Below are 11,147 nucleotides of genomic sequence, written 5' to 3' on the forward strand. Positions count from 1 at the left end.
TAAAGTCTGCCACTGTTTCCACTTTTCCCTCATCTATATGCCACGAAGTGTTGGGACTGGATGCCATGAATGTTGAGTGTCTTTTTGTGAATAGTTTTTTTGAATGTTGAGTTTAAGCTAGTTTCTTCATCTCCTCTCCTCATCAAGAGGCTCTTTAGCTCTTTTTCTGCTTCCTGCTGTTAGGGCAGTGTCATCTTTATATATATGGATGTTGATACTTCTCCCAGCAATCTTGATTACAGCTTGGGATTTATCCAGTCCAGCATATTGAATGGTGTAGCTTACATTTAAGTTAAATAACCAAAGTGACAATGTATACCTTGTCATTCTCCTTTCCCAGTTTCAAATCTCTCAGTTGTTCCGTGTCTGATTCTAAATGCTGCTTTTTGACCTACATAGAGACTTGCTAGGAGAAAGGTAAGGTGATCTGGTACTCCCATTTCCTTAAGAATTTTCCACAGTTTGTTGTGGTCCACACAGTGAAAGGCTTTAGCATAATCAGTGAAGCAGATGGAAATGTTTCTCTGGAATTCCCTTGCTTTCTCTATGATCCAATGGATGTTGGCAATTTGATCTCTATTTCCTCAAACGAGTTTGTTTATCTGGAAGTTCTCAGTTCATGTACTGTTGAAACTTAGCTTGAAGGATTTTGAGCATTACCTTGCTAGCGAGTGAGATGAGCACAATGGTGGGATAGGTTGAACATTCTTTGGAATTGCCTTTCGTTTGGATTGGAATGAAAACTGACCTTTTCCAGCACTGTGGCCACTGCTGAGTTTTCCAAATTTGCTGACATATTGAATGCAGCACATTTACAGGCTCATTCTTTAGGAATTTTAAACAGCTCAGCTGGAATTTCATCATCTTCCCTAGCTTTAGTTGTAGTGATGCTTCCTAAAGCCCACTTGACTTCATACTCCAGTATATCTGGCTTTATGTGAGTGACCCCAACATCATCCTTATCCCGGGCATTATGACCATTTTTATACAGTTCTTCTGTGCATTCTTGCCACCTTTTCTTAATCTCATCTTCTTCTGTTAGGTCTTTGACTTTTATGTCCTTTATTGTGCCCATTTTTGCATGAGTTGTTCCTCTGATATCTCCACTTTTCTTGAAGATTTTCATAGTCTTTACAGTTGTATTGTTTTCATCTAATTCTTGCACTATTCACTTATGAAACCTTTCTTATCTCTCTTTGCTATTCTCTGGAAGACTGCATTCCATTTGTTATATCTTACCCTTTCTCCTTTGCTTTTCACTTCTCTTATTTTCTTAGCTATTTTTAAGGCCTACTTAGGCAGCCACTTTGCCTCCTCACATATGTTTTTCTTGAGTACAGTTTTGATGACCACCTCCCGTACAGTGTTACAAACCTCCATCCATAGTTCTTCAGGCTAACAGAGCTAATCCCTTGAATCTATTTTTCATCTCCACTATATAATCATAAGGGATTTGATTTAGGTCATAGCCAAATGTTCTAGTGGTTTTCCTTACTTTCTTCAATTTAAACGTGAATATTGTTTGCTTCTGCCTAAGCATTGCTTCCAGATCACCACCTACCACTCCCAGTGGGTGTGGAACAAAAACACACAATTTGAGGGCTGTTACCTTGGGTTTGTGCTTGGCTTTTTACATGCTTAGCTGTGCGAGCTTGATCAAGTCTCTTAACCTCAGTTTTCTCATCTGGAAAATGGGCCCCATGATGGTAATTCCACCTTCTAGATTGCATGTGTGCCTGCAAAGAGCAAATGACCCTGACAGGGCTTTCTGGGTTCCTGAGTCTGGCACAAATATGAATTATTCTGCCACCTGGGAGAAGAAAGTCTTCTGTGTAGACACTATGGCTGCCATCCCCAAGGCTAAATATTGATTCAAGCCAAATGACATCTATTTCTGAACCCTGACCCAGAACTCTGACTGAGCCAATGCTTCTTTTTTCTGGGCTCCCACAAGAGCTAATGATTACTGGCTCAGATTACTCCCTTCCTCAGCTTTAGCAGTCAGCCTTTCCTTGTCATCTACTTATCCCCTGAAATCACACTGCAAGGAAAGCCATAAAGGCTCTTGGTCTCTTGTCAGTTTCCCACATCTCCAGCGTAGCAACAAGTAGCTGTTATGGCTACTTGTCATAGCAACGACTATGGCAACCTGAACATCCAATCTCAGCCTGTTAAATTAATCTTTCCTCATTTGGCCCTTCATGTTTAAATTACCTATAGTTGTCTTAGTAACCTCTTATGCTTGCTGTTTAATGACGAAATATATGTGGACTTCATCTAGTTTTCTTTCCCAAGCATAATTCCAACCATGCAATTAAGTAACCAAACATTTAGTCATCTAACTACTCACAGGAATTGACAAAAGCAAACCACCCATCATGCATTTTTGCTTGCCCCAAAACACCATTGAAGTGATCTGCTGAAAGAATGTGATACATTGGCATGTACACTCCAGAAGGGACACTTTTCCCCTGGATTTGTTTTCCATCTAGTGCAGAATGTCTACCATAAGCCTGGCCCTCCAGCAGCTGGTCACCTAATTTTTGCAGACTCAGCCCACTCCAGAAACCTTCCTCATCCCTCAGTAAAATCTAGAGAACAGACTCAGTCAAAGTTCTCACTCCTGTAGAAAAGTTTTTTTTTTTTTCTTTTTTTAGAAAACAATATTTGGTAGTACATTCAAAATCTTGTGCTCCTTGCCTTGGATTCAAGGACCTGCACCAGAGGATGGGAAGCCTCCCCTTCCACCTATATCTTTCACCACTCCCACCAGGGCCACAGGCTTGACTGGACCCCAAAGACTTCTGCCTGCTCACTGATGACCTCTGTACATCAGTTCAGTTCAGTCTCTCAGTTCAGTTCATTTCAGTCACTCAGTCGTGTCTGACTCTTTGCGACCCCATGAATCTCAGCACCCGGAATCCCTGTTCATCACCAACTCCCGGAGTTCACTCAGACTCATGTCTATCGAGTCAGTGATGCCATCCAGCCATCTCATCCTCTGTCGTCTCCTTCTCCTCCTGCCCCCAATCCTTCCCAGCATCAGACGCTTTTCCAATGAGTCAACACTTCTCATGAGATGGCCAAAGTACTGGAGTTTCAGCTTCAGCATCATTCCCTCCAAAGATATCCCAGGGCTGATTTCTTTCAGAATGGACTGGTTGGATCTCCTTGCAGTCCAAGGGACTCTCAAGAGTCTTCTCCAACACCACAGTTCAAAAGCATCAATTCTTCAGCGTTCAGCCTTCTTCACAGTCCAACTCTCACATCCATACATGACCACAGGAAAAATCATAACCTTGACTAGACGAACCTGTGTTGGCAAAGTAATGTCTCTGCTTTTGAATATGCTATCTAGGTTGGTCATAACTTTCCTTCCAAGGAGTAAGCGTCTTTTAATTTCATGGCTGCAGTCACCATCTGCAGTGATTTTGGAGCCCCCTAAAAATAAAGTCTGACCCTGTTTCCACCGTTTCTCCATCTATTTCCCATGAAGTGATGGGACCGGATGCAATGATCTTCATTTTCTGAATGTTGAGGTTTAAGCCAACTTTTTCACTCTCCATTTTCCCTTTCATCAAGAGGCTTTTTAGTTCCTCTTCACTTTCTGCCATAAGGGTGGTGTCATCTGCATATCTGAGGTTATTGATATTTCTCTCGGCAATCAGATTCCAGCTTGTGTCTCTCAGTCATGTCCAACTCTTTGCTATATTATGGGGTGCAGCATGCCAGGTTTCCCTGTCCATCACCAACTCCAGGAGCTTGCTCAAACTCATGTTCATCAAGTCAGTGATGCCACCCAATAATTTCATCTTCTGTCTTCCCCTTTGCCTTCTGCCTTTAATCTTTCCCTGCATCAGGGTCTTTCCTAATGTGCCAGTTCTTCCCATTAGGTGGCCAAATTATTGGAGATTCAGCTTCAACATTGGTCCTTTCAATGAACAGTCAGGACTTATTTTCTTTAGCATGGACTGGTTTTATCTCTTTGCCATCCAAGGGACTCCCAAGAGCCGTCCTACACTACAGTTTAAAAGCATCGATTCTTTGTTACTCAGCTTTCTTTATGGTCCAACTCTCACATGCACTCACGATTTCTGGTAAAACTATAGCTTCGACTATACAGACCTTTACTGGTAAATAATGTCTCTGATTTTTAGTATGCTGTCAGGTTTTTCATGGCTTTTCTTCCAAGGAGCTAGCATCTTTTTTTTTTTTTTTTCTTCACAACTGCAGTCACTACAGTGATTTTGGAGACCAGAAAAATAAAGTCTGTCATTGTTTTCATTGTTTTTCTAGGTATTGCCATGATGTGATGGGACTGGATGCCATGATCTTCATTTTTTGATCTGTACATACCACATCAATATCATTTGAAAGAAAAACTAAGGGAAAAAGGCAAAATGGTTGCCTGAGGAGGCCTTACAAATAACCTAGAAAAGAAGAGAAGCAAAAGGCAAAGGAGAAAAGAAAGACATACCCATCTGAATGCAAAGTTCCAAAGAACAGCGAGAAGAGATTAAAAAAAAAAAAAAAAGGCCTTACTAAGTGATCAGTGCAATGAAATAGAGGAAAACATTAGAAAGGTAAAGACCAGAGATCTCTTCAAGAAAATCAGAGATAGGGAGGGAATGTTTCAGGCAAAGATGGGCACAATAAAAGAGAGACATGGGATGGACCTAACAGAAGCAGAATATATTAAGAAGAGGCTGAAAGAATATATAGAAGAACTGCACAAAAAAGGTATTAATGACCCAGATAAAAACGATGGTGTGATCACTCACCTAGAGCTAGACAATCCTGAAATGCAAAGTGAAATGGATCATCGGAAGCATCACTAAGAGCAAAGCTAGTGCAGGTGATGACATTGCAGTACAGCTATATCAGATGTTAAAGTGCTGCACTCAATATGCCAGCAAATGTGGAAAACTCAGCAGTGGCCACATGACTGGAAAGGTCGTTTTCCTTGCAATCCCAAAAAAAGGTGATTTCAAAGAATTTTCAAATACCACACAGTTGCACTCATTTCACATTCTACCAAAGTAATTTCTCCAAGCAAATCTTCAACAGTACATGAACTGTGAAATTCTATATGTTCAAGCTGGATTTAGAAAAGGCAGAGGAACCAGAGATCAAATTGCCAACATTTGTTGGATGATAGAAAAAGCAAGAAGATTCTAGAAAAATACCTACTTCTGCTTTATTGACCATGCAAAAGCCTTTGACTATGTTGATCACAACAATCTGTGGAAAACTTACAGAGATGGGAATACCAGATCATCTTACCTGCCTTCTGAGAAATCTGTATGCAGGTCAAGAAGCAACAGTTAGAACTGAACATGGAACAGCAGACTGGTTCCAATTCGGGAAAGGAGTACGTAAAGGCTCTGTATTGTCACCTTGCTAATTTAACTTATATGCAGAGTACATCATGTGAAATGCACAATTGGATGAAGCACAAGTTGGAATCAAGATTTCTGGGAGAAATATCAATAGCCTCAGGTATGCAGAAGATACCACCCTCATGGCCGAAATTGAAGAGGAACTAAAGAGCCTCTTGATGAAAGTGAAAGAGGAGAGTGAAACATCTGGTGTAAACTTCACATTCAGAAAATGAAGATCATGGCATTTGGTCCCATCACTTCATGGCAAATAGATGGGGAAACAATGGAAACAGTGAGAGACTTTATTTTGGGGGGGCTCCAAACTCACTGCAGATGATGACTGCAGCCATGAAACTAAAAGATGCTTGCTCGTTTGAAGAAAAACTATGACAAACCTATACATTTTTTTTTAAAGTAGAGACATTACTTTGCTGAAAAAGTTCAGTATAATCAAAGCTATGATTTTTCAAGTTGTCATGTATGGATGTGACAGTTGCACCATAAAGAATGGTGAGTGATTAACAATTGATGGTTTTGAACTGTGGTGTTGGACAAGACTCTTTTAAGTGTCCCTTGGACTGCAAGGAGATCCACTCAATCACCCTAAAGGAAATCAATCCTGAATATTCATTGGAAGGACCAATCCTGAAATTGAACCTCCAATACTTTGGCCAACTAATGTGAAGAACTGACTCATTAGAAAAGACCCTGTTACTGGGAAAGATTGAAGGCAGGAGAAAAAGAGGATGACAGAGGATGAGACGGTTGGATGGGATCACCAACTCGATGGACATGAGTTTGCCCAAGCTCCAGGAGTTGGTGAAGAACAGAGACCCCTGGCGTGCTGCAGTCCATGGGGTTTCAAAGAGTCGGACATGACTGAGCGACTGAACTGAACTGAACATATCACATAGCAAATAATATTTGTAATGGGCATGTTTCTCCAGAAATACTTGGAGCTCCTTAAGGCCCCAACACATATCCCCTATCAATCAAGTTTGCACCCATGCACAGAAGTCACTGCCTAGCATTCACAAGGCATTCAGTGAGTTCTGATTGCAGAGGGACCTCCATTTTAGTCGACATAAAGGAGTAAAGGGCATATTTATCCTCCTGTCTCAAATAACTCCAAAGTAGAAAAGACAAATGAAAGTGTATTGTTTTACATCAAACATCTGGCAGCAGAGAATGGATTCCTGAGGTTGGGAGCAAACAAGGAGAGTTCTACAATTGCCCCAACTCTAGAAATAGTTTCCAGCACATACATGGAAGGTGTACATAGGCGGAGACAAACAGTCTACCTGAGAGGAGAGATTTATGACTCTATATAGTTAGAGTTCACAGGAGAGAGCTACATACAAATAACTGTAGGAAGGTACAGGTGATACCCTTCCAATTTTCTGCAGAGAGTTGATAGTACTGGTCTAAATTATAGGGAACAATCCTTGAGTCTCAAATTGTACAAATCTAATTGTGTCCCCATCCACCAGCGTGGAAATTACTCATTTTTAAAATATAAATTTATTTATTTTAATTGGAGGCTAATTACTTTACAATATTGTATTGGTTTTGCCATACAATGGCATGAATCCACCACGGGTGTACACGTGTTTCTCATCCTGAACCCCCCTCCCACCTCCCTCCCTACACCATCCCTTGGGTCATTCCAGTGTACCAGCCCCAAGCATCCTGTATCATGCGTTGAACTTGGACTGCTGATTCGTTTCACATATGATAATATGCATGTTTCAATGCCATTCTCCCAAATCATCCCACCTTCTCCCTCTCCCACAGAGTCCAAAAGACTGTTCTATACATCTGTGTCTTTTCTGCTGTCTCGCATACAGGGTTATCATTACCATCTTTCTAAATTCCATATATATGCATTAGTATACTTTATTGGTGTTTTTCTTTCTGGCTTGCTTCACTCTTTATAATAGGCTCCAGTTTTGTCCACCTCTTTAGAACGGATTCAAATGTATTCTTTTTAATGGCTGAGTAATACTCCATTGTGTATATGTACCACAGCTTTCTTATCCATTCATCTGCTGATGGACATCTAGGTTGCTTCCATGTCCTGGTATAAACAGTTCTGTGATGAATATTGGGGTACACATGTCTCTTTCAATTCTAATTTCCTCAGTGTTTATGCCCAGCAGTGGGATTGCTGGGTCATAAGGCAGTTCTATTTTTAGTTTTTTAAAGAATCTCCACACTGTTCTCCATAGCGGGTGTATTAGTTTGCATTACCAACAGTGTAAGAGGGTTCCCTTTTCTCCAAACCCTCTCCAACATTTACTGCTTGTAGACTTTTGGATAGCAGCCATTCTGACTGGAGTGAAATGGTACCTCATTGTGGTTTTGATTTGCATTTTTCTGATAATGAGTGATGTTGAGCATCTTTTCATGTGTTTGTTAGATTCAATTCAACCCCTATCAAGCTACCAATGGTATTTTTCACAGAACTAGACCAAATAATTTCACAATTTGTATGGAAATAAAATAAACCTTGAATAGCTAAAGCAATCTTGAGAAAGAAGAATGGAACTGGAAGAATCAACCTGCCTGACTTCAGGCTCTACTACAAAGCCACAGTCATCAAGACAGTATGGTACTGGTGCAAAGAAGAAATATAGATCAATGGAACAAAATAGAAATGCAAGAGATAAATCCACACACCTATGGACAGCTTATCTTTGACAAAGGAGGCAAGAATATACAATGGAGAATAGACAATCTCCTTAACAAGTGGTGCTGGAAAAACTGGTCAACCACTTGTAAAAGAATGAAACTAGAACACTTTCTAACACCATACACAGAAATAAACTCAAAATGGATTAAAGACCCAAATGTACAACCAGAAACTATAAAACACCTAGAGAAGAACATAGGCGAAACACTCTCCGACATAAATCACAGCAGGATCCTTTATGACCCACCTCCAAGAATATTGGAAATAAAAGCAAAAATAAGCAAATGGGACAAAATTAAAAGCTTCTTCACAACAAAGGAAACTATAAGCAAGGTGAAAATACAGCCTTCAGAATTGGAGAAAATAATAACAACTGATTCAACTGAAAAGAACTATTCTCAAAAATATACAAGCAACTCGTGCAGCTCAATTACAGAAAAATAAACGACCCAATTAAAAAAAAAAAGGGCCAAAGAACTAAGCAGACATTTCTCCAATGAAGATATACAGATGACTAACAAACACGTGTCTCTTTCAATTCTGGTTTCTTCAGTGTGTATGCCCAGCAGTGGGATTGCTGGGTCATATGGCAGTTCAATTTCGCGTTTTTTTAAGGGATCTCCACACTGTTCTACATAGTGGGTGTACTAGTTTGCATTCCCACCAACAGTGTAAGAGGATTCTTTTTTCTCAACACCCTCTCCAGCATTTACTGCTTGTAGACTTTTGGATAGCAGCCATTCTGACTGGTGTGAAATGGCACCTCATTGTGGTTTTGATTTGCATTTCTCTGATAATGAGTGATGTTGAGCATCTTTTCATGTGTTTGTTAGCCATCTGTATGTCTTCTTTGGAGAAATGTCTATTTAGTTCTTTGGCCCATTTTTTGACTGGGTCATTTATTTTCCTGGAATTGAGCTGCAGGAGTTTCTTGTATATTTTTTAGATTAATTGTGAGATGCTTCATTTGCTATTATTTTCTCCCATTCTGAAGGCTGTATTTTCACCTGCTTATAGTTTACTTTGTTGTGAAGAAGCTTTTAATTTTGATTAGGTACCATTTGTTTTCTTTTTGCCTTTATTTCCAATATTCTGGGAGGTGGGTCATAGAGGATCCTGCTGTGATTTATGTCGGAGAGTGTTTCGCCTATGTTCTCCTCTAGGTGCTTTATAGTTTATGGTTGTACGTTTTGGTCTTTAATCCATTTTGAGTTTATTTCTGTGTATGGTGTTAGAAAGTGTTCTAGTTTCATTCTTTTACAAGTGGTTGACCAGTTTTCCCAGCACCACTTGTTAAAGAGATTGTGTTTTCTCCATTGTATATCCTTGCCTCATTTGTCAAAGATAAGGTGTCCATAGAGGCATGGATTTCTCTTGGATTTCCATTTTGTTCCATTGATTTTTATTTCTGTCTTTGCACCAGTACCATACTGTCTTGATGACTGTGGCTTTGTAGTAGAGCCTGAAGTCAGGCAGGTTGATTCCTCCAGTTCCATTCTTCTTTCTCAAGATTGTTTTGGCTATTCAAGATTTATTTTGTTTCCATACAAATTGTGAAATTATTTGTTCTACCTCTGTGAAAAGTACCGCTGGTAGCTTGATAGGGATTGCATTGAATCTATAAATTGTTTTGAGTAGTATACTCATTTTCACTATATTGATATTTCCAATCCATGAACACAGTATATTTCTCCATCTATTAGTGTCCTCTTTGATTTCTTTCACCAGTGTTTTATATATATATATATATGTCTTTAGGTTCTTTTGGTAGATATAGTCCTAAGTATTTTATTCTTTCGTTGCAATGGTGAATGGAATTGTTTCATTAATTTCTCTTTCTGTTTTCTCATTATTAGTGTATAGGAATGCAAGGGATTTCTGTGTGTTGATTTTATATCCTGCAACTTTACTATAGTCATTGATTGGCTCTAGTAATTTTATGGTGGAGTCCTTAGGGTTTTCCATGTAGAGGATCATGTCATCTGCAAACAGTGAGAGTTTTACTTCTTTTCCAATTTGGATTCCTTTTATTTCTTTTTCTGTTCTGGTTGCTGTGGCTAATACATCCCAAACTATGCTGAATAGTAGTGGTGAGAATGAGCACCCTTGTCTTGTTCCTGACTTTAGGGGAAATGCTTTCAATTTTTCACCATTGAGGATAATGTTTGCTGTGGGTTTGTCATCTATAGCTTTGATTATGTTGAGGTATGTTCCTTCTATTCCCGCTTTCTGGATAGTTTTTTATCATAAATGGATGTTGAATTTTGTCCAAGGCTTTCTCTGCATCTATTGAGATAATCATATGGCTTTTATTTTTCAATTTTTAAATGTGGTGTATTACATTGATTGATTTGCAGATATTGAAGAATCCTTGCATCCCTGGAATAAAGCCCACTTGGTCATGATGTATGATCTTTTTAATGTGTTGTTGGATTCTGATTGCTAGAATTTTGTTAAGGATTTTTGCACCTATGTTCATCCGTGATATTGGCCTGTTGTTTTCTTTTTTGTGTGTGGCATCTTTGTCAGGTGTTGGTATTAAGGTGATGGTGGCTTCATAGAATGAGTTTGACAGTTTACCTTCCTGTGCAATTTTCTGGAAGACTTTGAGTAGGATAGGTATTAGCTCTTCTCTAAATTTTTTTTAATTTTTATTTTATTTTTTAGCTTTACAATATTGTATTGGTTTTGCCATATATCAAAATGAATCCACCACAGGTATACATGTGTTTCCCATCCTGAACCCTCGTCCCTCCTCCCTCCCCATACCATCCCTCTGGGTCATCCCAGTGTGGTAGAATTCAGCTATGAAACTGTCTAGTCCTGAGCTTTTGTTTGCTGGAATATTTGAGATTACAGTTTCAATTTCTGTGCTTGTGATGGGTCTGTTAAGATTTTCTATTTCTTCCTGGTTCAGTTTTGGAAAGTTGTACTTTTCTAAGAATTTGCCCATTTCTTCCAAGTTGTCCATTTTATTGGCATAAAATTGCTGATAGTAGTCTCTTATGATCCTTTGTATTTCTGTGTTGTCTGTTGTGATCTCTCCATTTTCATTTCTAATTTTATTGATTTGA

The sequence above is a fragment of the Bubalus kerabau genome, chromosome 5 (genome assembly GCF_029407905.1).
Source record: "Bubalus kerabau isolate K-KA32 ecotype Philippines breed swamp buffalo chromosome 5, PCC_UOA_SB_1v2, whole genome shotgun sequence".
NCBI lineage: Eukaryota > Metazoa > Chordata > Mammalia > Artiodactyla > Bovidae > Bubalus > Bubalus kerabau.